This window comes from Muscardinus avellanarius (assembly GCF_963383645.1).
Source record: "Muscardinus avellanarius genome assembly, chromosome: 12".
Lineage (NCBI taxonomy): Eukaryota > Metazoa > Chordata > Mammalia > Rodentia > Gliridae > Muscardinus > Muscardinus avellanarius.
The window spans coordinates 100,524,641-100,545,654 of NC_137798.1; positions in this window are offsets into that span (position 1 = coordinate 100,524,641).

The following is a 21,014-nucleotide window of genomic DNA, read 5'->3' on the forward strand; positions in this document are numbered from 1 at the left end:
GGGGTTCTGAGCAAACAGCACACATTCATGTCAGCATGAAGTACACATACATGTTGTATTTTGCCCAGTCATACAACTCTATACATCTGCAGCTGTGTGGGGTGAGTAGGGTCATGTTCTCACTGTTGACCTGTTCTCTCTGGGCCCCACACTGCATATGAAGGCAGTAAACGAATGAAGAAGATTCCTGGAAGTTTAGCAACAGAAGGTGCTAAGTTTATGTGTTTCTTATACCTCAAAAAGAAGCAGGCAACCTTGAAGAGCCCTATGAGGATGTCAGGAGGTGCAGACCTGGGCATGGCTGTGCCTGTACCCACAATTATTAGCAGATTCAGGCCTCAGAGCTCTCGTCTGTCCAGAGGCAGAGAGGCAGTCACACCACATGGCCACACCAGTCCTCTTCAGAGCTGTGGGTCTTGGAGAAGACCCAGTGCCCAGAGAAGTTGCACTTCTTCCCTGTTGCAGAAGTCTTGCTCTCAAACAAACCCTGGGGAGCTTGGCCTGCGTATAGCACAAACCATAGACACACTCCTCTTGCACCTCTTGTTCCTTCTTTCCACTCTCTTACCCACGACGACCAGAACTCTCGTTTTCTGAATTCAAATCAAGGGCACGACCCCTTTTTTCTTGGTTAGAAACCTTTAATGTTGGGCAGTCTCTCTTCTTGGGTCTTCCCGATCTCATCTTTCCAGAGAAAAGCCATCTGAGCAGGGCTGATGTGGGGATCCAGGGACTCCATAAGATGTCCAGAAGTACAGGATTTCAAAGCAGTACAACTTTCAGGCAAAGATCCATTTACTGGTTCACAAGATGGCAAGAATTGAAAATCATTTTTTCCTGGGCTGAAACTCACTTTTAGCAGCTTTGGTGGTAATACCTCAAGCCCCTGAAGTCTTCTTCCCACAAGTGAAAATAGAGAGAACAGTGCTCAGGAATCCAGTGTCAAGCCCTTGGGCTAGGAGCTCATTGCCTGCTACTGTTTCTCCCTCCCATCCTCTTTACGGTCTCCCGTTCTCCCTGTTCTACAGACGAGGGGAATGACTTACCTCTGGGGGCCAGATCTCTGGTTTTCCAAATTCATATCAAGGACATGAACCCTTTCTTCTTGGTTAGTTAGAATTCTTCCTGGTTTTGTAAAGTCTCTTCATGGGTTTATCGAGTGCAGACCAAGTCTCCCTCTCTCAGATGTGTGTCCAAGCAGCGCCTGTGTTCCTGGTGGATTTGGAAGTTCTAAAACCAGCTTAGCTCCTCTGAGTTCCTGACTTCCTGGGGGTCGAGTGGGGATAAAAACCCTTTACTCTATGGAGTAGTTATAAGGATTAAATGACCTAACAAATGAGACATTGGCGGGCTGACAGTAGCCATTCAATGCATGTCAGCAAATCCGAATTGCAAAGCAACCAAGAGGCAGCGTTTAAGCTTGGGGTTAAAAATGCACAGTTCTCCAAGAGATGGAGTGGAAAAGTGAAGATAGTCCAGGTGTATGGAAGAATTGTGTCTGGCCTCTCCTTCACATCTCTCCTCCTCCCGGTGTGAGGCCGTTGCAGATTTATTTTTTAGTGCCGGGTGATTGCACTTTCAAGTCAGTCCTGCATTCAGTGTAGTAATAGAGCATTATTTGAGTCACTTCCAAAATGAAGTGCTTATATATAAAAAAAATAGTTGAAGAGCTCCCTTAATGTTAAATTGTTCTGCACTGTGCGTGCCCACATCCTCGATCCTTTCCAAATTCAGTACTTCACGTTTTTTAAGAGCCCTTCATTTTAGAAGTGAATGGAGTGTTCTGGGCATGTGCTCGGTGGGGCAATTTAGACTCCCTTGATCGTGCTGATGATGTGAAGAATGCTCCAGTTACATGGAGTATGGCCCTGGCACACGTCTGCCTGCTCTCAGAGCCCCTTCTGAGCTGGAGGAAGACTGGCCTTGCGAATGTCTACCCCCGCACGGAGGATTCTGGGCTGGACCCACTCCAGGCGTGGATGCCTCCAGCACAGAGTTCTTGTTCTACTTCTGCACAGAGGTCTGAGTCTGCAGACCTGCATAGTTGAGTGAGCCAGTGTGTGGTGTGTGTGTGCCAGGGCACTGTGGTGGCATCGGCACAGAGTTTGTCCAGCTTCAGAAGGACAGAGACCAAGAGTCATCAAAGTGTTACCTTGTGTCAGCTGCAAGGATGCAGACTCAAGTGGGTATTTTGTTAAATATCACAATAGGGTGTGATTGTCATACAGTGTATACACTGAAGAAGAAATATTCCTGCAGATGGCAAGGTCCAGCTCTGAGCCACGCCTTCTGTCCATTTATCCAACATCCTCACATCCGTCTAGCCAGTGGATGAATGGATTATGGAACAGATAGAAACAAATGGATTATGAAACAGACTGAAGAAATGAAGAAATATTCTTTCAGCTGGTAAGGCAAAGCTCTGAACTGGGCCTTAAATCCATTTATCTAACAGCCTTACATCCATTCAGCCAACAGATGAATGGATTATTAAACTATGGTATATACATGCATTGGAAGTTTACTCAGCCATAAAGAAGAGCAAAATTATGTCACTTGCAAGAAAATGGATTGAACCAGACTTTGAGCCATGTCTTCTGACTCAGTCCAGATCTCCTTATACTCACAGATAATTAGGGCCATTTGCTGAAGAGAGAGAATATTTTTCAGATTGTTTCAATATCAAAATTTCAATGTTAGTTTTATTCACAAAGAAAAAGCAGCTTAAAAACATAGAACATTAGCCCCCGAAGCAAGCTCTGCTGACAGAACTGAGGCGCAGACACAGGCACAGCAGGGACTGAGGCACAGCACAGCAGGTGGCTGTCCCAAGGCCTCTGGTCAGACTGCTGCCCATTCATGTTCCTGTTGGTCTCAGCTATCCTCATCCTATAGTCTAGATTAAATCTGGGCTTCTCTCTTAAAATGTTATATTTTCTTTTTTTTCCTTAACATTCAGGGGTAATGGGCCCATGCAGTAAAATAGTGACAGAGCAGAATCAAAGGGAAGTACTAGGTATGAAAGATATAATACTGGATATAAATAATTTAATGCATGGAGTAAAAAGCATGGGTATAGCTTAAGAATAAGTTAGTGAGCTAGAAAATCAGCTTGAAGACTTCTCTGAGAAGACAGGGAGAAGATAGGAGTTGAGAGTTATCAAAGTTGAATAGAGGCTCAAGCACATCTACTTTTATAAGTACAAAAAGAAGTCATAGGATAGAACAATGGAAAATTTGAAAAAAAAACAATGATAGAAAAAAAGAAAGAGATGTATAGCAAAAGTTTTTATAGAATTCCAAATGGAATATTTAACAGAAAAATAATATTTAGACAACATACAGATAGTCCCTGAATTAGGATAGTTTTAACCTGAAAAATTTCTACACTTTTGTGGATCAAAAGCATCTATACTATGTATTCATTAGGAACAAAACCTTGAATTCTTATCCTTTCTTGGACTGGAGTTATGCAGTGCAGTGCTCTCTTGGATGCTGGGAAGCATCAGCAAGTTATAGCTCTCAGCCAGTCACATGATCAGACCAGGGAATAACTGATCTTCTGCAGTATACAGTGTACAGTGTTGATAAGCTAGTATGATCAATAGCTTAGGTGTAACGAGTGCATCTTTAGTCCACTGTATTTTCAACTTATCATGGGTTTATCCCCATGATAAACCCATTATAACTTGAAGAACATCTGTGATTATATTTAAAACCATCCAGAGGGGAAAGAAACAACACACGTCCAGAAAGAAAGTAGCGATAATCTATACAAAATTAAGATTCAGATTAAAATCTTATTTCTCATTAGACATCCTGAATCAAAAAGGGAGTGGAGAGTTATTTTTGATGTGGGGAATAAAATAAATTTTAGCATAGTTTTATATCCAGCTAAACTATCTTTTGGTACCAGGGCAATATAATGATATTAAGTCAGTAAAGCCTTAGAAGATTTACTATTGACATGCACTCTCTCTGAAAACATTTTTTGAAAAAGGGCACCATTAGGAGGATGCTTTCAGACATAAACATATTAAAGGTAAGTGTGTAAGTCAGTATAATTTATTATGTTTGTGCATGCACATGTGTCCATGTATGTTTCAATCGATAACCACAAAGAAATAAAGAGATACCCTGCCACATGTTACTCACAGATAAAAATCTACATAGTATAGCATTAGACTATCTGGTTTTCTGGGCCATAAGGTGCAAGGGGGATTAGGGAAAATGTTTGGTTCACCAGAAAAAGGTGAAAACAAGCCCAAGCCTATATATATACATATACATATATATATATATACATATATATATATATATGTATATATATATATATTCTAGAGAAAGATTTTGGTCTTCTAGGATGAAGCCTAGTTTTTCATTCTGACTTTGCTACTTTATATGTGACCTTCTGAAAATTTCTGACACTTCCTGATCCTTAATTTCCATCTCCAAATCCCGGATGATAAAATGTGCCATGGTAAGTTACTTGTGAAGTTCTAATGAAGGATGTGGCCCTGCTGGATTGCAGCCTTGACACTGCACTGATGCTGGCCCTTAGTGGCAACAGGTAGAAAACGAAAACTATCATTTATTTTTACTTTTATTTTGCCTGTGAAAATGTACCTGATGCTTTGTTCTCTTTTCCTCTAGGTGTTGGCACAAGGAAGGCAAGGGTAGGTGTATTAGCCTGCTTTTTCATCACTGTGACCAAAATATCTGAAAAGCACCACTTAGAGGAGGAAATGTTTGTCTCACTGTTCTAGGCGGTCAGTCCATAATCAGCTGGCTCAAAGCAGAAACTGTGGCTACAGGGTATGGGAGGAGAGAAGCTGCTCTCGGTCATGGGAGACAGAATTAGATAAGAGGGGACTTGGGACACATATCGTATCCTCAGTGGGCCTTGGGACACCAAATCATATCTTCAGTGATTCACACCCTCCAACCATGCCCTGCCTCTAAACTTTCCTGCATTAAAGATCATGCTTCCAACAAATGAGTTTTTGGGGTTACACTCTAAACCCAAACTATAGCAATAGGACATTTATTTGGGGCCTTTGGGGCTAAGGTAGCCTAGGAGTGGAATGAGGTAAGCCCTATTCGATAGTCAAATTTTCTACTGTTTAATTTTTCAATATAATTTTCAAGTCTTTGCATTTTATTACTTCTTTGACCCAAAACTCATAGAGGGCTCAAGAGATCAGGGCTCCTGCAGGGCCATTAATTGCCCAGTTTGTTTCCTGGGAGTAAAACTCCAGCGCTAACACATGTTCATTAGGACATCTTAATTGGAAACAAAAATCACCATGGAGACTGCAAACATGATTTAAAAAGAGTAAAGCATGCTGGTCACTTTTCATTTGGGTTTTATTTCATTTTATTTCCCATTCTCCTGAAGCCCAGGAACAGCAGCTCACGATAAAAAATAATGGCCTGAGAAATGTCCTTCTGTAAAATCCCGACGGCTGTGTGAGTTTGCATAACTCCAATCTACCTCGAGGGATCCATTTTTATTCACTGGACCTGCTGCGAGTGAGTTGGGGTACCTCCATATGAATGGCGTGGAGCCCCCAAACTGCTGTCCTGGGATGCCCCAGAAGTGAGTCTTTTGGGAACAATGTCCCCCTTCCTTCTCTCTTTTATTGCACTTGCTCAAGGGACAACATTCCAAACTTCTCATCCTCTAGTCTGGAAGTCCATCTGGGGAGCCCTAAGATAAATCTTTATTTTTCCTGAAAGAGAAGAGGGCCCTGCACTGCTGGCCTATCCCTTCTGATTTCCTGGCGTTTTGCTCTAGATCCAGGAATGACACAGGGTCAAAACATGGAAAAGGACTTGGGTTGAATTGGACATGAAGAGGTGTGCACAAACCCTCCTTTCCCCTGCACTTTCCTCTTTATTCTTTGATTAAAGTCTTTCCCCTCACTTACATCCCCCATTAAGATGTCTCAGTGTCATTTAGGGTGTTAATTGAGAGGAGGTTTAAGCTCATCAAAGCGATTATAAGTGATAGTTAAAAATTTCTATATATGGCCTGTGCTGGGATCGGCACGGTGGGGTGCCATTTTTCCTTTTATCCAACTGACATTGGTAATAATAGATGAAATTATTACTAAATCGCAGCTGTAGAGATGATATCATGATTTTTTTTGTGTGTAATCTTTGATGAAAAATTAATTTTTGAGAGGGATAATTTAAAATGATTTAAATAGTACTATACTGAAGTCCTTGCTGGTAATTAACACCAATCTTGTCAAAAGTGAAACCACTTTTGCAGCTGTTTCTAAAGATACCTACAGTATTTGTAACTTTTGTGTGAGTAAAATTATAGTGTTTGGACGTTATTTTTACTGCACAAGGACCATTAGGGGGGGAAAAAAAAGGCGACTAATAGAAACCTTTGTTCTCCAAGGCCCAAATCCTGTTTTGTGCTTAAAGACTCTTCTCCCACACTTCTTTAATTATCTCTAGAGGTGGACCAGGATAGGGGCAGACCGCTATTCTTATTTTTTTAAGCATGTAAAAGTACTTTTAATAGATGCTTGGCTTCAATCCTTAAATTTCACTTCCATATAAACACTTAATACACACAGCCTCTTACTGACAGGACTTCTCTGGTCATAATATTTGTTCATCTTCATCGGGGACCCAGCTTTCTTCGAAATCCACTTTTTACCCCCATTCTAGTGGCAAAAGCACTGCGACAAGGAGCAGCTGAAAATAGATTCTTCGTTGCTAGTTTATTCATACTTTAAATGACAGGAGTGAGGAAGCACGTGTGTTTTGTCCTATATAAAAAGACCTGCAGGAGAGGTTAAAAAAAGACACAGAGTAAAATTTAAATAGCCAAAAAAAATTGAATGAGGATATGGGGAAGCTCCATATTCTTCTGAGTCTGAGTTTTGCGTTCTTCTTTTTTAATGTGCATGCTGATTTTTTTGACAAGATATATGGCAGTTGAGGTACCTGCCACTTGGTCTTTTTTTTCCCTCTCTCTCAACTCTTGTGCTGAGATGGGGGGGGGGGAGTTAGGAAATGGGAGGAGGAAGAAGTGAGGAAGGAAAAAATAAAGGAAGGAAGGACAGGGAGGGATGATAGGTGAGAGATGACAGATCCCCAAATTATAAGTCTGGCCATCTATCCATTAAAGCCGCAGTGGTAGCCCTTGCTCCTGCTGCAGATGCGATTTTATTGCACCCGAATGCAATTGTGGCTCCTTGATGCTTCCATTAGGAAAAGAAAGGCAGAGGAACGGGAGGAACAAAATGCCCTTTTCCAAGCAGAAAAGCCAGTTTATGTGCAGAGGTGTGGTGAGCAGGGTGCAGGCCTGGGAGCCCGCAAGTGGAGATGTCATCAGATGAGAACTTCTCGCCCTGCCAGACAGGACGGGTTCCCTTCCTGGCCCAGGTGAGGCCAACTGGGCTCATGGGAAAGCTTATCAATCACAGAGCCTTAGGTGACCATATTTATACTTCACGGGCTCAAAGGAGGCAGCCCTTGAGGATGGAAGAGCTCGTCCAAGCAGGGTGTTGAAATTAGGCTGCAGTTTTACAGCCATGAGTGTCTACCACATCTCTTCTTTAAAGCTGATTCCTGACTCTGTCTGAGTGCCTATTCCTGGTATGTTAGTTCACTGAAACTTCTTATGAAACCCAGGAAGTGGGGACCCTTGTCATCTTTCCATACAGGACCAAAAAGCATGTTAGGAGGTCAGCAGCTACCCAGAGTCACAACGGTCAACATCAGGGAGGCAAAAAGCCATTCTCACCACCCCCGTGGCCCTGGATCTCCACTAGGTGAGGACCAGATTGGAGTCCCTTCCCTCGAAGTGTGGCTCCTGGTTCCAGGATGCAGTGGAAGATGGGAGGTGTCAGGGCTGCCCCCAGATGCTGCCCACTTGCCTCTTGGTCTGGTCGGGAGCCAGGCTCAGGTTGGGTGTGTTTGGTCCTTAGTTCCCCCCACCTCCTCCACACATGGCTGGGGCCTTGGAAGGCACACAGTGATCATGGGAGGAGGTAGTGGGTGGTTTCATTTCCTGTCTGGGAGCTCCGCGAAGGTGTGGGCTCCTCCCAGCTCCGCTCACCTCTGATTCTGGGGTGCTTGAATTTTAGAGTTAGAAGCTTGACTCGTGTTATCTTTCCAGAGTGGGCTTCCCACAGCCCAGGGCAGGAGTCCACTCCTCCAAAAAGTGTCCATGAACATGGTCAGCCTTCCCAGGTACAATTCTACTCTCTTTCAACCACTAAGAACCTTGATGGCAGAGACTCAGAATTTTGTTACTATGTATCACTTGACATGTTTATTTAACAAACATTGCCTGAGGACTTATCAGGCTATGTGCTTGATAGAGGGGGAGTTGCCAAGAGAATGAGACAGTCTCTTTTCTCAAAATGCTCATAGACCTATGGGAAACAGACTAGTAACACACTTAAATAAGCGAATCCATGAATAAATGAAAAAAAGAACTCAATCTGATGAGGCATAGGGGAAAGATTTAAAAAAGGAGATAGGGAGATAGGGCCAAGGATGGTGGTGAGTGCCTGTAATCTCAGTACCTGGGAGGCTGAGACAAGACGGTGTCCATTTGGAGTCCAACCTCAGCAACCTAGTGATACCCTTGGCAACCTAATGAGGCCCTATTTCAAAACAAACAAACAATAAACACATGAGATAGTAAATATGTTAGGTTTTGTAGCTTGTACAAAGTCAGTAGTAAGTATTCAACATTGTCATCATAGTGCAAAAACAGCCTCAGACAATTGAACAATGAATGGGAGTGACTATGTTTCAATAAAATGTTATTAAACACACAGTGAACAGGTTGGGCCTGAGGATCTGAGCCCTGGCACAGGGGCCTCATTCGCTGGAAAGTCCAGATGGGTCGCTATGAACCTGATTTCCACATCTGCACAGGAACCACAAAAAGGCTCAGCCAGGTTGATTGGGGGTGCGAGTCTGTAGGGTCTCTCTGTATTATCAAGGGGCAGCTACCTCTGTCCACCCTCAGGTATTTGGGAGGAAGATGCTGGTGTGGACAGAGGCAGAGGAGTTTTACCTGTTCACGGGCCTTGACTCTTTGTTCTACCCTGGGCTCAGGCAGTCCTGAGAAACTTGGGGGAAGGCTTGCCCATTTGGCAGGGCTGGAGGGTGTGGAGGGCAAGGGCAGGGTGGAGTGCTGAACCAGGCCAGGCACAGGGTCTGTCCCTGTGAGAGCATGTCACAAGGCGGCAGTAACACCCTTGGAATGTATCCTGCCCTCGGCTGCTCCGGACACACCCTGCGTCTCCCTGGCTTGCTTCCAGAAGAGGATCTGGTGCCTGGAAGCTTACAGAGTTGGGTCTGCCTCAGCTGGGTGGCCAGGTGTCTCAGCAAAGGGGCCCCAGCCTGCCTCTTTATCACCTGTCAATCTGCCTGGTCTTTACCTTAACATGTATGTCCATGGTTTTGGAATCCAGTTTGGGAAAGGAACATGGCTTGCTGCAGTTCAGGGTCTCATGGGACCCAAGAAAGGCTGACCAACTTTAGTGAGGACAAGCGTTCCAGATGCAGATACAGGTGCCTGCACTACCCTAATAGCTGAGGAACTCAAGTGTCCATTCTACAGATGAGGCCAGTCAGAGTTGGAGAGATGAGCCAGTGTACCCCTGTCCTGAGAATCCAGGTCTTCTCACTACTAGCTGGTGCATGCTCAGATCTAGGGACCATTAATGTCCCTTTGGGCAGGAATAACTTCCCCACCCTTCAGGACTCTACTCACAGAGGCGCGTTGATTGTTCCTATGTGTCAGCCTGTCTTCTTACTTGAGTTCCTGAATGATTTTACCTTCACCTCCCAGCTATGCACACCACCCTCCTCTGGGTTCCATGGACTCGTGCACAAGCCATCTCTTGAAGACGCCGTGGACAGCTGAGGAGCAGAGTTGATGGTCTGTAGTATCACCCATGACAATGTAGCATTTGGCAAAAAATAAGCGTTCAGTGTGTGTATGTAGACTAAGTACATGAAAGAAGAAATAGATTCGATAGAGATGAAGACCAAGAAGATACTGGCCCCCTAGTCCCCAGGTGTTCGATCCTCTGACAAAATAGAAACTGGTTTCGCTTGGAAAAAGAAGAGAAGAACGTTAAATACCAGAATGGATCAGCAGGGACCTAAAGCTTTGATTGCAAACCTGAGCTAAATTATACACACCTGAGTTCAAGTCACAGTTCTGCTGCCAACCAGCTGTGCATGTGTGTGAGTGTGAGTGCGGGTGGGATCCTGGCCCCCCACATTCTCTTTCCTTGTTCGTCATACAGGAGAACAATGCCCACTTTGGAGGGACACTATGATGATTAAATGAAATGATGAGAAAAACTGCAGGCCTGGTAAATCATCACTAATTCATGGGGTGAGGGTTTTGTCTTAGTGGTTCCTTGGCCTTAGATTGTAAGTTAGCTCTGGGAAAGTAGGAACTGTGTTTGTTTTGTTTATTTTCTTATGTCCAAGCCCAGCAGGGTTCCCAGCATAAAGTAGGCCCAGACAGACACTTATCTGGAATAAAGAAATGTATGAGCTGCTTGTTGGTGCTTTCTGAAGTAACCACCTGGCAGGGCAAGGGGCCAGCTGGGTGTTCCCTCCACCCGCACCCCAGGCAGGCTGTGTGGCCTCTTGCTGCTTGGCCCTGCGGCCCAGGATGACAGGGGCAAAGAGGCAGCCCTGGGAGAGAGGTGGGCTGAGATCATGCAGCTCTGGTCTTCCCTCTGGGGCCCTTCTCAGACTGTGGGAATGCTGCTGCGGACCTGGGGCAAAGCCATCCGGAATGGTGGCTGTCTCTGGCTGATTCCCCTAGGGCGAGGACTCTGCCAACTCTCAGGTCAGACTTGCCCACACAGGTTGGCACTGTCCAGAGGTGCAGCCGAGCCCGCCTTCCCCCAGGCAGCCCATCTGCTGCTTGCTTGAAGGGCTTGGCACCATCGTGTGGGCTAGAATCTGAGCAAGCATACTCCATGGCACACCCATCCCGCCCTCTCTGGATCCGGGCTGAGCTGAGAGAGTTCTCCCTTTGATTGGACTGGGCTGAGACGCAGGTGGGAACAGAGCCCAAGGAGATTAGGTCCCGACAGAATGAATCCATCATTCCCTACCCTAGCAAGGGCAACTGGACTCAGGCTGACCTAAAAGTATTGCCAATGGCAAGTTGGCAGACATCTGTCACCACAGACAAAATCTACTTTCATACCTAAGATGTGCTCCTCAGTCTTGGAATTGGTTGGCCACCTTTACAGACAGTGCAATTCCAGGCAAGCAGCAGACACTCCGTGAATGTTTGCTGGATGATTCGGCAACTGTGTTGTGGGTTTGCTTCTGAGATGATACATATCTGTGGATCTACCTCAAACAGGCTGAGTGGAGATGACATAATTTTTCACTCTCTACGTGAAGTCATCAAGTAAATAAACATGCCTTATGGATTTATGGGAGGCGAGTGTCTTGACCTCAGCACTACCAACGTTGGAGGCTTGCTTATTTGGTTTGGGCTACTATAACAAACATACCATAGACTGGATGGCTTAAACAACAAACATTTCTTGCTCACAGTTCTGGTAAGTGGGTGATGATGGCAGACTGATGTTTTGAAAGAGTCACACTCTGGTTTGCAGATTTCTGTCTTCTCACTGTATCTTCACATGGAGAAGGACAGAGAGAAATATTGTCTCTTCCTTTCTCTCTCTCTCAGTACTAGAGATTGAACTCAGGGATATTTTATCTCTGAGCTACACCCCAGCTTTTTTTTTAATATTTTATTTAGTTATTCCTGAGAGTCTTACTAAATTGCAGATGGTCTAAGTTGCTGAGGCTGGCCTTGAACCTGCAATCCTTCAGCCGGGGTGCGGTGGCATGTGCTTATAGTCCCAGTACTTGGGAGGCTGAGACAGGAGGATCTGGATTGCTGGATCTACTTATTGAGGCCCTGTTTCAATAATAAAAATGAAAAAAAAAATCAGGCTTGGGCATAGTTTGGAGGTAGAATGCCTCTGGGTTGAATCCCCAGCACCCAAAACAAAAACTAAGAAACAAACACAAAACCTTGCAATTCTTCTGTCTCATCCTCCCAAGTACTAGAATTATAGGTGTGCACCACCATGCCTGGCTTTTTGTGTCCCTTCTCTCTCTCCTCCTCCTCCTCTTCCTCCTCCTCCTCTTCCTCCTCTTCCTCTTCCTCCTCCTCTCCTCCTTCTTTTCTTCTTCTTTTTCTTTTTTCTGTGTCTCTTCTTACTTCTGGTAGAATTTCTGATTGAATGTGAGGTGAGAACTTTTATATTGAAATTCACATCTCATAATTGATTACAGACATGAACCACAGAGGTGGGGTTTTCTGAGTTTACATCCCCACTTTGGAAGTTAAGAGCAGCACTTAAGCTTTCTCATTCTTGACTTACTGGTGGCACATGCTTGTAATACCAGCATTTGGGAGGCTGAGACAGGAGGATCATGGTTCACAGACAGCCTCAGCTACTTAGTAAGGCCCTTTGCAACTCAGCAAGACTCTGCTTCAAAGTAAACAATTAAAAAATAGGGCTAGTGGTATAACACGGAGGTAGAATGTGCTGGGGTTCCATCTCCAGTACCACAAAAAAAAAAAAAAAAAGAAAGAAAACCAGGGAAAATAAACACCACCTCCATATATGTTTTTGTCCATTAAAGAGATAATGCATGGAGATCACTTGACATTAAGCATCATTATTAGGTAGCTGCCTGTTGTAACAGATTATAAAATTCTGGAAGTCAAGGTTTTATATTGATCTAGAATGGTGTCTGGTGCATAGATGTCCAAACACACACACACACACACACACACACACACACACACACACACACACACATACATATATCTATGTGTTTATTATGTCATTAAATTTAATTATAAATTCAACATAACAAAACATTAAATTATGCATCAAATATATTATTACTATTAGATTATGGATTTTTCTGAAGTTAATATATATGCCTCTGTTTCCTTAAAATGCCTACAACTGGAATTAAAAATGCTACCTACTTCATAGAATCACTTTGAGAATTAATGAGGTGTATTGAGGAAGCAGAAATCTAAGCCAGCCCCCAGGTGTCCCACCCCAGTGCCCTCTCTTATCCATCCCATTAAGTGACAAGGCTGATGGATACAAAGGGACAACAGTCCTTTGATTATGCAGATGTTCCTCCTGATAAACCCATTATAAATTGTAAATATTATAGTCAGGCTGCATTTGTACTTGACCTGCCTGGACTACCTCAAACCTGGTCCAGACACTCACATTAGCCTTCACTGCCATCACCAGAAAGGATCCTGTCTCTAATTGCATTGCTAACATTGGCAAAAGATCAAAATTCAAAGTACAGCTTCTATTGACTGTATGATGTCTTTGAACCCTTAGAAAGTGGAAAAAATATAAGTCTAAGCATTTTAAGTCAGGGCTTCCTGCATTTCCTTATATGGCAAAAGAGGTGTTCCAGATGCAACTGAAGTCTCTCATGACTTGTCTTTGAGTTCATCAAAAGGAATCCCACCTGAGTGGGTGTGACCAAATCAGACAAGCAGAAGAAGCAGCCACTGCACTGGCCTTAAAGGATGTAGAGTCACAATAGAACTGACCTTGTGCCAGGGTTACAGAAGTGGCCTCTAAGAGCTGAACGCGGCTCCTGGTCGACAGCAGGCAAGCAGAGAAATGAGAATCTCATTCCTTCAGCTGCTAAGGACAGCATTCTGCCAATAACCATGTGAGCTTAGAAGTCTGAGCCTCAGATGATAACTCAGCCAGCTGGCTGTGTCCAAATGTACCTGCGGGATTTTAATTTATGGCAGTAGCTGAGTGAAGACACAGAGAGGCTAATGCCATTGAGCGAATTCATTACTTATATTTCCCGTGAGAAGTGAGAAGGAGGCTTGCCACATCAAGCAGGGCCACATGGGAAGGGCCAGGTGTGGTCAGGAGGCAGAAGGAGGAGCTAGGGAGGAAGCCTAGACCAGAGCCTTGATTGCCATAATGGCACAAAGTTGTTGGGTGCAATGTCCCCTACTGCGCAGAAAGCAAAACACAGATGTTGGGGTTCATGGTTGGAGGGTTTGTAATGTGATTTTCATGCATCCATGAAAAAGCTAGATTGCAGGAGACATGTAAACAAATTTGCCATTAGTTTGGCCCTGATTAATGAATGCCAAATTAACAAATATAACATCTATGAAAGCAGAGCACCAATACCTGAGTCCCGCTACTTGAGACCCAGAGCAGACGGTTTAGTTGCACAGTGCCTGATCATTTGGCCTACACAAAATGGTGAGAGTTTTATGGGAGTTGTAAAAATAGGAGTTGTAAAAATGGGAGTTGTAAGTACCTATGTCTGTGGCCATTTGGTGCACAGCTCTAGAAAACCAACACTTGTATAGATGGCTCCCACATGGTCCAGCATAGACTCAGTGTTCAATGAAAGATCATCTCTCTTGTTGCCTTTATCTTCCTCCTTCTTTTTCTAGAAAGTACAAAGCTTAATCTAGAAACTCAGATGGTCATGAAATACAACAAAGTTTTTTCCTCCTAAGGTTTAAATTAATTTCTTTTTTGGGCAAGATGAATCTCAGTCAGTGTAGAGAGCCCTTCTTCTCGCCAGCCTTTGTGTTCTCAGATTTGGTTATGCTCCTTGGTTTTGACTTGATTTCATAGGTTCACTCAGTTTTGGGGAATCTTGGTGGTCAGGCTTGGTGCAGGAAGTCAGGAGGCTGACCAGGGTCCTCAGTGAGGCCCAGATGTTCTGTCACAGGAGAAGGGGGCTTTGTACAAGAAAAGAATCCCTACTATACCATCTCCTTGATGTTCGCTCTAAGCCTATTCCATTCTCGGAGATCATAAACTCTGGAAGGTTCCCCCAAATGCTGTCCCTTAGGAAGAACCAGAGTAATCATTACATCGAGGTCTCATTTTTTATCAGAGGGAGAGGTAGCCAGCACTGGCCCCAAGTCTGAAGGAGGGAGGCAGAGCACCATCCATGAGAAGTCTCCTCTTTTGAAGGTTTTCTGTTCATGATATGATGTGATGGTTTGGACCACAGAGTCCTCCAGAGCGCAGGTGTGATGAGTTCATAGCTCGATGGGCTACCGGGAGGTGGTAGAAATGTGGGGAGGTGGCCCTAGTTGGAAGATGAAGGAGGCTATTGAGGGTGTCCTCTTGAAGGGGATATTTTGTTCCAGCGCCATTTTTTCTCTTTCTACCTTCTAAATTTCTTGCTTCCCAGCCACCATGAGGTGAGCAGATTTGCCCTACCACACACTCTCTGCCTCACCAGAGCCCAGGAAACAACGGAGCCATATAAAATCTCGAGTCAAAATAAATATTTTCTCCTTTAAGTTGTTGTTATGGTATGAAAATAAAATATCCCTCAGACCTAATGCTCTAGAGGTAGCTGTGCTGAGGCATGAATGTTTGGGGATGTGGCCTTCAAGAGTAGGATATAGCTGGAGGTGGGTGCCTGGGGGTATGCTCTGGGGGACTTAAACAGTCCCTTGTCTCCTCCCCTTGGTCTCTCTGCAACCTACCATCAAAGCCCTAGGGACCTGGAGTCCCAGCGCCTGCTTGGCAGCCAGGATAAATGCACTATCAATGGACTGAAATCTCCAGATCCATAAGCAAATAAAACTTTCTTCCTCTAAGTTGTGGTCATCAGGTGTTTAGGTCATAGTAATGGCCACACTGACTGAAAGAGTTATCTTAGGTATTTTGTGACAGGCATGTAAAGCTAACACCCTTAATTTACAGGTGAAGACATGGGGGGAGCAATTTTAAGAATGCCATCTTCATGGTAGGGTCTTCTGTAGGGTCTCCTCTGTGCCTTTCATTTCTTCTGTCTTCTTTCTGGGCATGGGTTGAGCTGATGTTTTTCTCTCCACCCCCTGCCCTGTGGTGAAACTAACTCCAACAAGAGAAGGTAAATACGAAAATCAAACTCAAAGCAGAAGGATCTAGAAGATGTTACCAGCTGAGGAGCATGAGGAATAGAGTTGGGGCCGGAAGAGTTCTTTACGAAGTTCTGAGAAGGAAGCCAAGATGTTCGGGGACATATGCAGTCTACAGAACTCCACAGAGACTAGAGCCCAGTGTCTCAAAGAGAATGCCAAGTTGAAGAATTTGGAATAAAGAATTACTCAGAAATAGAAACTGTTTTGGCAGGGTAAAAATGTTATATCAGTCCAGAATGATTTGAAATTAATGGGCAGAATTCAGTTTTGTTCATATGCATGCTCCAGTTTGGGAAGGGAATCAAGGGGAAAGGATATAGGGGGGCTCTAAGAGACCCTGGATTCTTCATCAGTTCTTTTGGTCCCCACAAGACAGAATTTAGAGATGGATTTGACTGAAGCGCTACAGGTATTACCCTCTTGTGAAAGCAGTGGCCGGCACCGATGCTCTTGACGAGGTTTTGGTCCATGGAGCATCACTTGAAGCAATGTGTGGGCCAAATTGCTTCCTGGCCCGTATCTTCACATCGGAGGGCTTGGAATCTGTGAAGGCTGCTTACCTTGCCAGGAGAGTGTGCCTCGACCTTGTAAGTGCGAGATAGCAATGAGAGTCCTGCCTGCGTCTATATTCGTCATCTCTCCCCATGTCTATTTCTCTACCCACGTTTACATTTCCTGATGATGCCAGACAAGCACAGAGCCCTCCTTCTGTTTCGCATACTCACTGAGGACTTGCTCAGTGCTGGCTCTGAAGATCCTAGGTCATTCCTCTATGTTCTTACTATCTCTGGAATGCTAAACAGAGGGATAAATGTGCTGTCATCTTTGGAGAGCCCTTTGGCATTTGCCATTCACTCTCATGTTAGACAGTCTTGTGAAGATGGTAAGAGTCTTTCTCCCCATTCTACAGAAGGGGAAATCAACACTGGAAGGCCAAGCAGCAAGTTCAAGGTCACACAGCAAGTCCAATCCAAATCTCCAGTTCCCACTTCTTCTTAACCCTTTCTGTGTGAAAAATTTCACCTTTCTGTGTGAAAAATTTTACCTTTCTGTGTGAAATTTTGAATCCCAGTAGGTGGGCAATTCTGAATGGATACTGGGATGAAATGTAAGAAAACAGAAAAGCGAGCCCTCTTTAATGCTCTGTGTCATGAAAACACACATAGGTGGAAAAGTAGGAAGAGTCTCCTTGGCAGGTGACTTAGTACTGTGACTTTAGGCCTGGAAATCATTTAACTTGATGTGTTTTTTTACTCCTTTATTCTTTCAGGAGAAAGTTTTTAGAGGATTAGTGTCTAATTTAACTCTTCCTTCCTCCCATCTTTCCTTTCTTTTTCACTTATACCCTTCCTTCTCTTCCTTTTTCTCTCCTTTATTTTTCCTTCCTTCATCCTTCCTCTATCCTTTTCTTCCCTATTCCACCTCTTCCTCCTCTTCTCTCCCTTCCCTTCTTTTCATTCTTCTTCTTTTCCAACTTTTCTTTTTTCTTTCCTTTCTTCCTCCATCCCTTCTATCATTTCTACATCCATTTATTTATTCATATATATTCATAGCTGTTCCTCTCTGATGGGCCAGAAATTCAAAGCCAAGTTAAATACAGTCATTGGGGTCTTTAAGGGGCTCAAGGTCCCATAGGAGTTAAGGTAGAAATCTGGGAGATGGTGTGCAAAGCACTGCCAAGGCTAAACAAATAACAAGAAGGAGTGGCAGCCACATTGTAGAAGCTGTGGAGAGACCAGAGGGAACAGCTGGCTTGACCTTTAGAAGAAGACATTGGACAGCTGCAGCTAGATTGCCACACCTGCAGGTAAAGCTGCCACTGAGTGACCTCATGGGAATCATTCACCACCGTGGATGGAGACTGCTGGCATAGCAGTCAGGATGGCTGCTGAACAAGGACTGCATCCCAGTGTCCTCTAGGAGCACAGGACCTGGCTGGCTGCTCATATGTGCCCAAGTGACCAGTGCTCTCACATTTGCTATGGGGCTATTGTGACTCCCACAGAAAACAATCTGCCCTCTGTGTGGGGCCCCCACTGTCCCTGTCCCCTTGCCTTTCTTTAAGCCTTTTTTATGCATTACCTGAGTGGTCTAGATTGGCCGCACCTTCCTGGGCTGGCCACCGCCTCCTCCCTTAGCCCTTGCATTACTCTGCTTGGATTCCAGAACAACCACTGTAGACTAGAAGGCTCACTCTGCAGACATTTGCTGCAGCTCTGGAGGCCAGGAGCTCCAAGATCGAGGCCTGGGAATTTTTTTTTTTCAATTCTCTGGTTTTTATTTTTTTTAATTTTTTTTTACACTTAAAAGCATATTTTATTTTTATTTTTATTTTATTTTTATTTTTTTTACATTTAAACTATATTTGGTACCATCTCCCCCCACCCCCATTTTCTCTTCCCCCCACCCACCAATGGTTGTCCAGGTTAACCATGTCTTATTCATAATTTTACACATGTTCAGATGTAGACCCTCATTAATCAAGATCAGCCTTCCTCCTCTCCTATCTTTCCATTCAAACTTTGCTGGTATTTCCCCTCCATTATCTGGAGTCCCACTGGTATCCTTTGTGTTTCCTAGTTTGGGCATATTAGATGAAACATATGTACCTTCTCCTTCTGTGCTTGGCTGATCTCACTTAACATTATGTTCTCCAGGGCTTTCCATCTTCTTGCAAATGATATAATTTTGTTCTTCTTTATGGCTGAATAGAATTCCATTGTGTATATTTCCCACAGTTTTGCTATCCATTCATCTGTTGATGGTGGTCTGGGTTGTTTCCATATTTTGGCTATTACAAATTGTGCTGCTATGAACATAGGTATGCATATGTTTCTGTATTTCTCTGAATTCAACCCCTTTGGAAAGATACCCAGGAGTGGTATAGCTGGATCATATGGTGGATCTATTCCCACCTTTCTTAGGAATCTCCACACAGATCTCCATAGTGGTTGAACTAGTTTGCATTCCCACCAACAGTGTAAAAGAGTTCCTCTTTCCCCACATCCTTGCCAGCATTTGTTGTTGTTTGATTTCTTTATGCTTGCCACTCTGACTGGGGTTAGATGGAATGTCAGTGTAGTTTTGATTTGCATCTCCCTGATGGCCAGTGATGAAGAACATCTTTTCATGTATCTATTGGCCCTTTGTGTCTCTTCTTTTGTGAAGTGTCTATTTAGTTCATTTGGAGGCCTGGGCATTTTTGATCCTGGCAAGATCTCTATGCCTGGCTTCTTGCTGCATCCTGACATGATGGAAAGAGGAGAGAAGAGAAAGGAGGGAGCTCATTGGATCTCTGAGGTCTTTTATGAGGACACGAAATTAATCTTTTCTGATCAGGGCCCATATTCATGACATCACTTAAACTTCATTACTTCCCTATGAAAATACAGCCACATGGCAGATAAGAGACTCAATGCATGTATCTGGAAGAGAAACAATTCAGTCCTTGCCAGCTCCTACCTTGCAGAACATGGCCCAATGTCCCACTCACCTCTCCTTTCACTTTCAACCCCACACTGCCAGTTAGAATTTGCAGATGAGGCCCAGTGCTCCCCCCACCCCTCTCTCTCTCAGTGGCTATACTGATTGATTGACACAGAAATACATGTACATAACACAAAATTCAAAGTGTATAAAATTGGGCAGAGCAGAGACATACAGCTGCTCTTGCCCCTGGCTCCCAGACATGGCCTCTTGTTTCTCCGAGAAAACTCTCAATTTCTTGTGCTTCTCCCAGAGATTTGTGATTCTACACAGCTACACGGATGCATGTATTTTTTTGTGGTACTGGGGTTCCTGGAAACCCTTCTACCTCCAGGCTACACTTTCAGACCTATTTTTATATTTTTATTTGGAAATAGGGTCTCTTAAGCCAGCACGGCTGGCTTTGAACCTGCGCGATCCTTCTGTCTCTGCCTCCCAAGCATGGGGATTACAAGTGTGTGCCACCATGCCCGGCCTCGGATGCATGTATTTTTAAGACCCTCTTGCTACCTAACATTGGTCAACATTGTCAATCACTTTTCTGAGTTTTCCATAACTCTCTCCCACACAGTCCAGGGCCCAGTGACCAGCTGCTACTGTCCCTGAGCCTCACGGGGGATGTGACTCTCCTTGTCCTTAGACCAGGGACAGAGCTACCCACTGAGCCTCACGGGGGATGGGGCTCTTCATGCTCACTCTCCTTGTCCTTAGACCAGGGGAAGTGCTGCCCACTGCTGAGGGGCTTGTGAGGGGAACTGGGTTCCTACCAACAGATAGGTCTGGCTATCTGTCCTGACCTCCTCCTATTACCAGTGTCTTCTCTGAGTCCAGAAGGCTGGACACTGAATGCCATCACTCCCTGTAGCATTAACTAAGGGGATGGAATTAGTTGATCTTTTTCAGATTTTGATATGAAAGCCCTTTTTGGGATTTTGGAAACAGGATTTTTATTTTGACTTGGCTATTGGGAGACTTCCTCCACAAGGTTTAGGTGGATGGAATTCAAGAAGCAAATGCCCTGTTCTCCTTCCCCAAAGGAGGTCTGAAAGGGGTTTGAAAGGCAGCCCCCTTTCTCCCAAAGGAGAGAAAGAGATCTCAGAGATGACAAGACCACAGGATGTAGACTTCTCGGAGCCTCAGGCTTCAGTTTTCCGGAGAGGGAGCTGTGAAATTCTGGGATCTTATTCAGAGCACTTGTGATGTCCTCAGAGATGATATTAAATGTTTTATATCATTTTGGCCATGATACAGCCTCACTCGCCTCTGATTCTAAAGTGGCTCAGAATGTCATCAGGCTAGACCTCATTTCCTGACACACACACTCCCCTCTCTCTCTCTTCCTACAAATTAGGAACGGAGCCAAACCTTGTGATTTCTGAAACATCGTAGGTGTGTGTTCTCCATCCTTTTTCTTACCACCGTGTGCACTGCCTGGATACATGCTCTCCAGGATAAAATAATATACATTTTAAATTTAAAAATAAGACTCTCCTAAAACATGTGATGATGCTTTGACTGGTCTACAGACTTTAAGGAA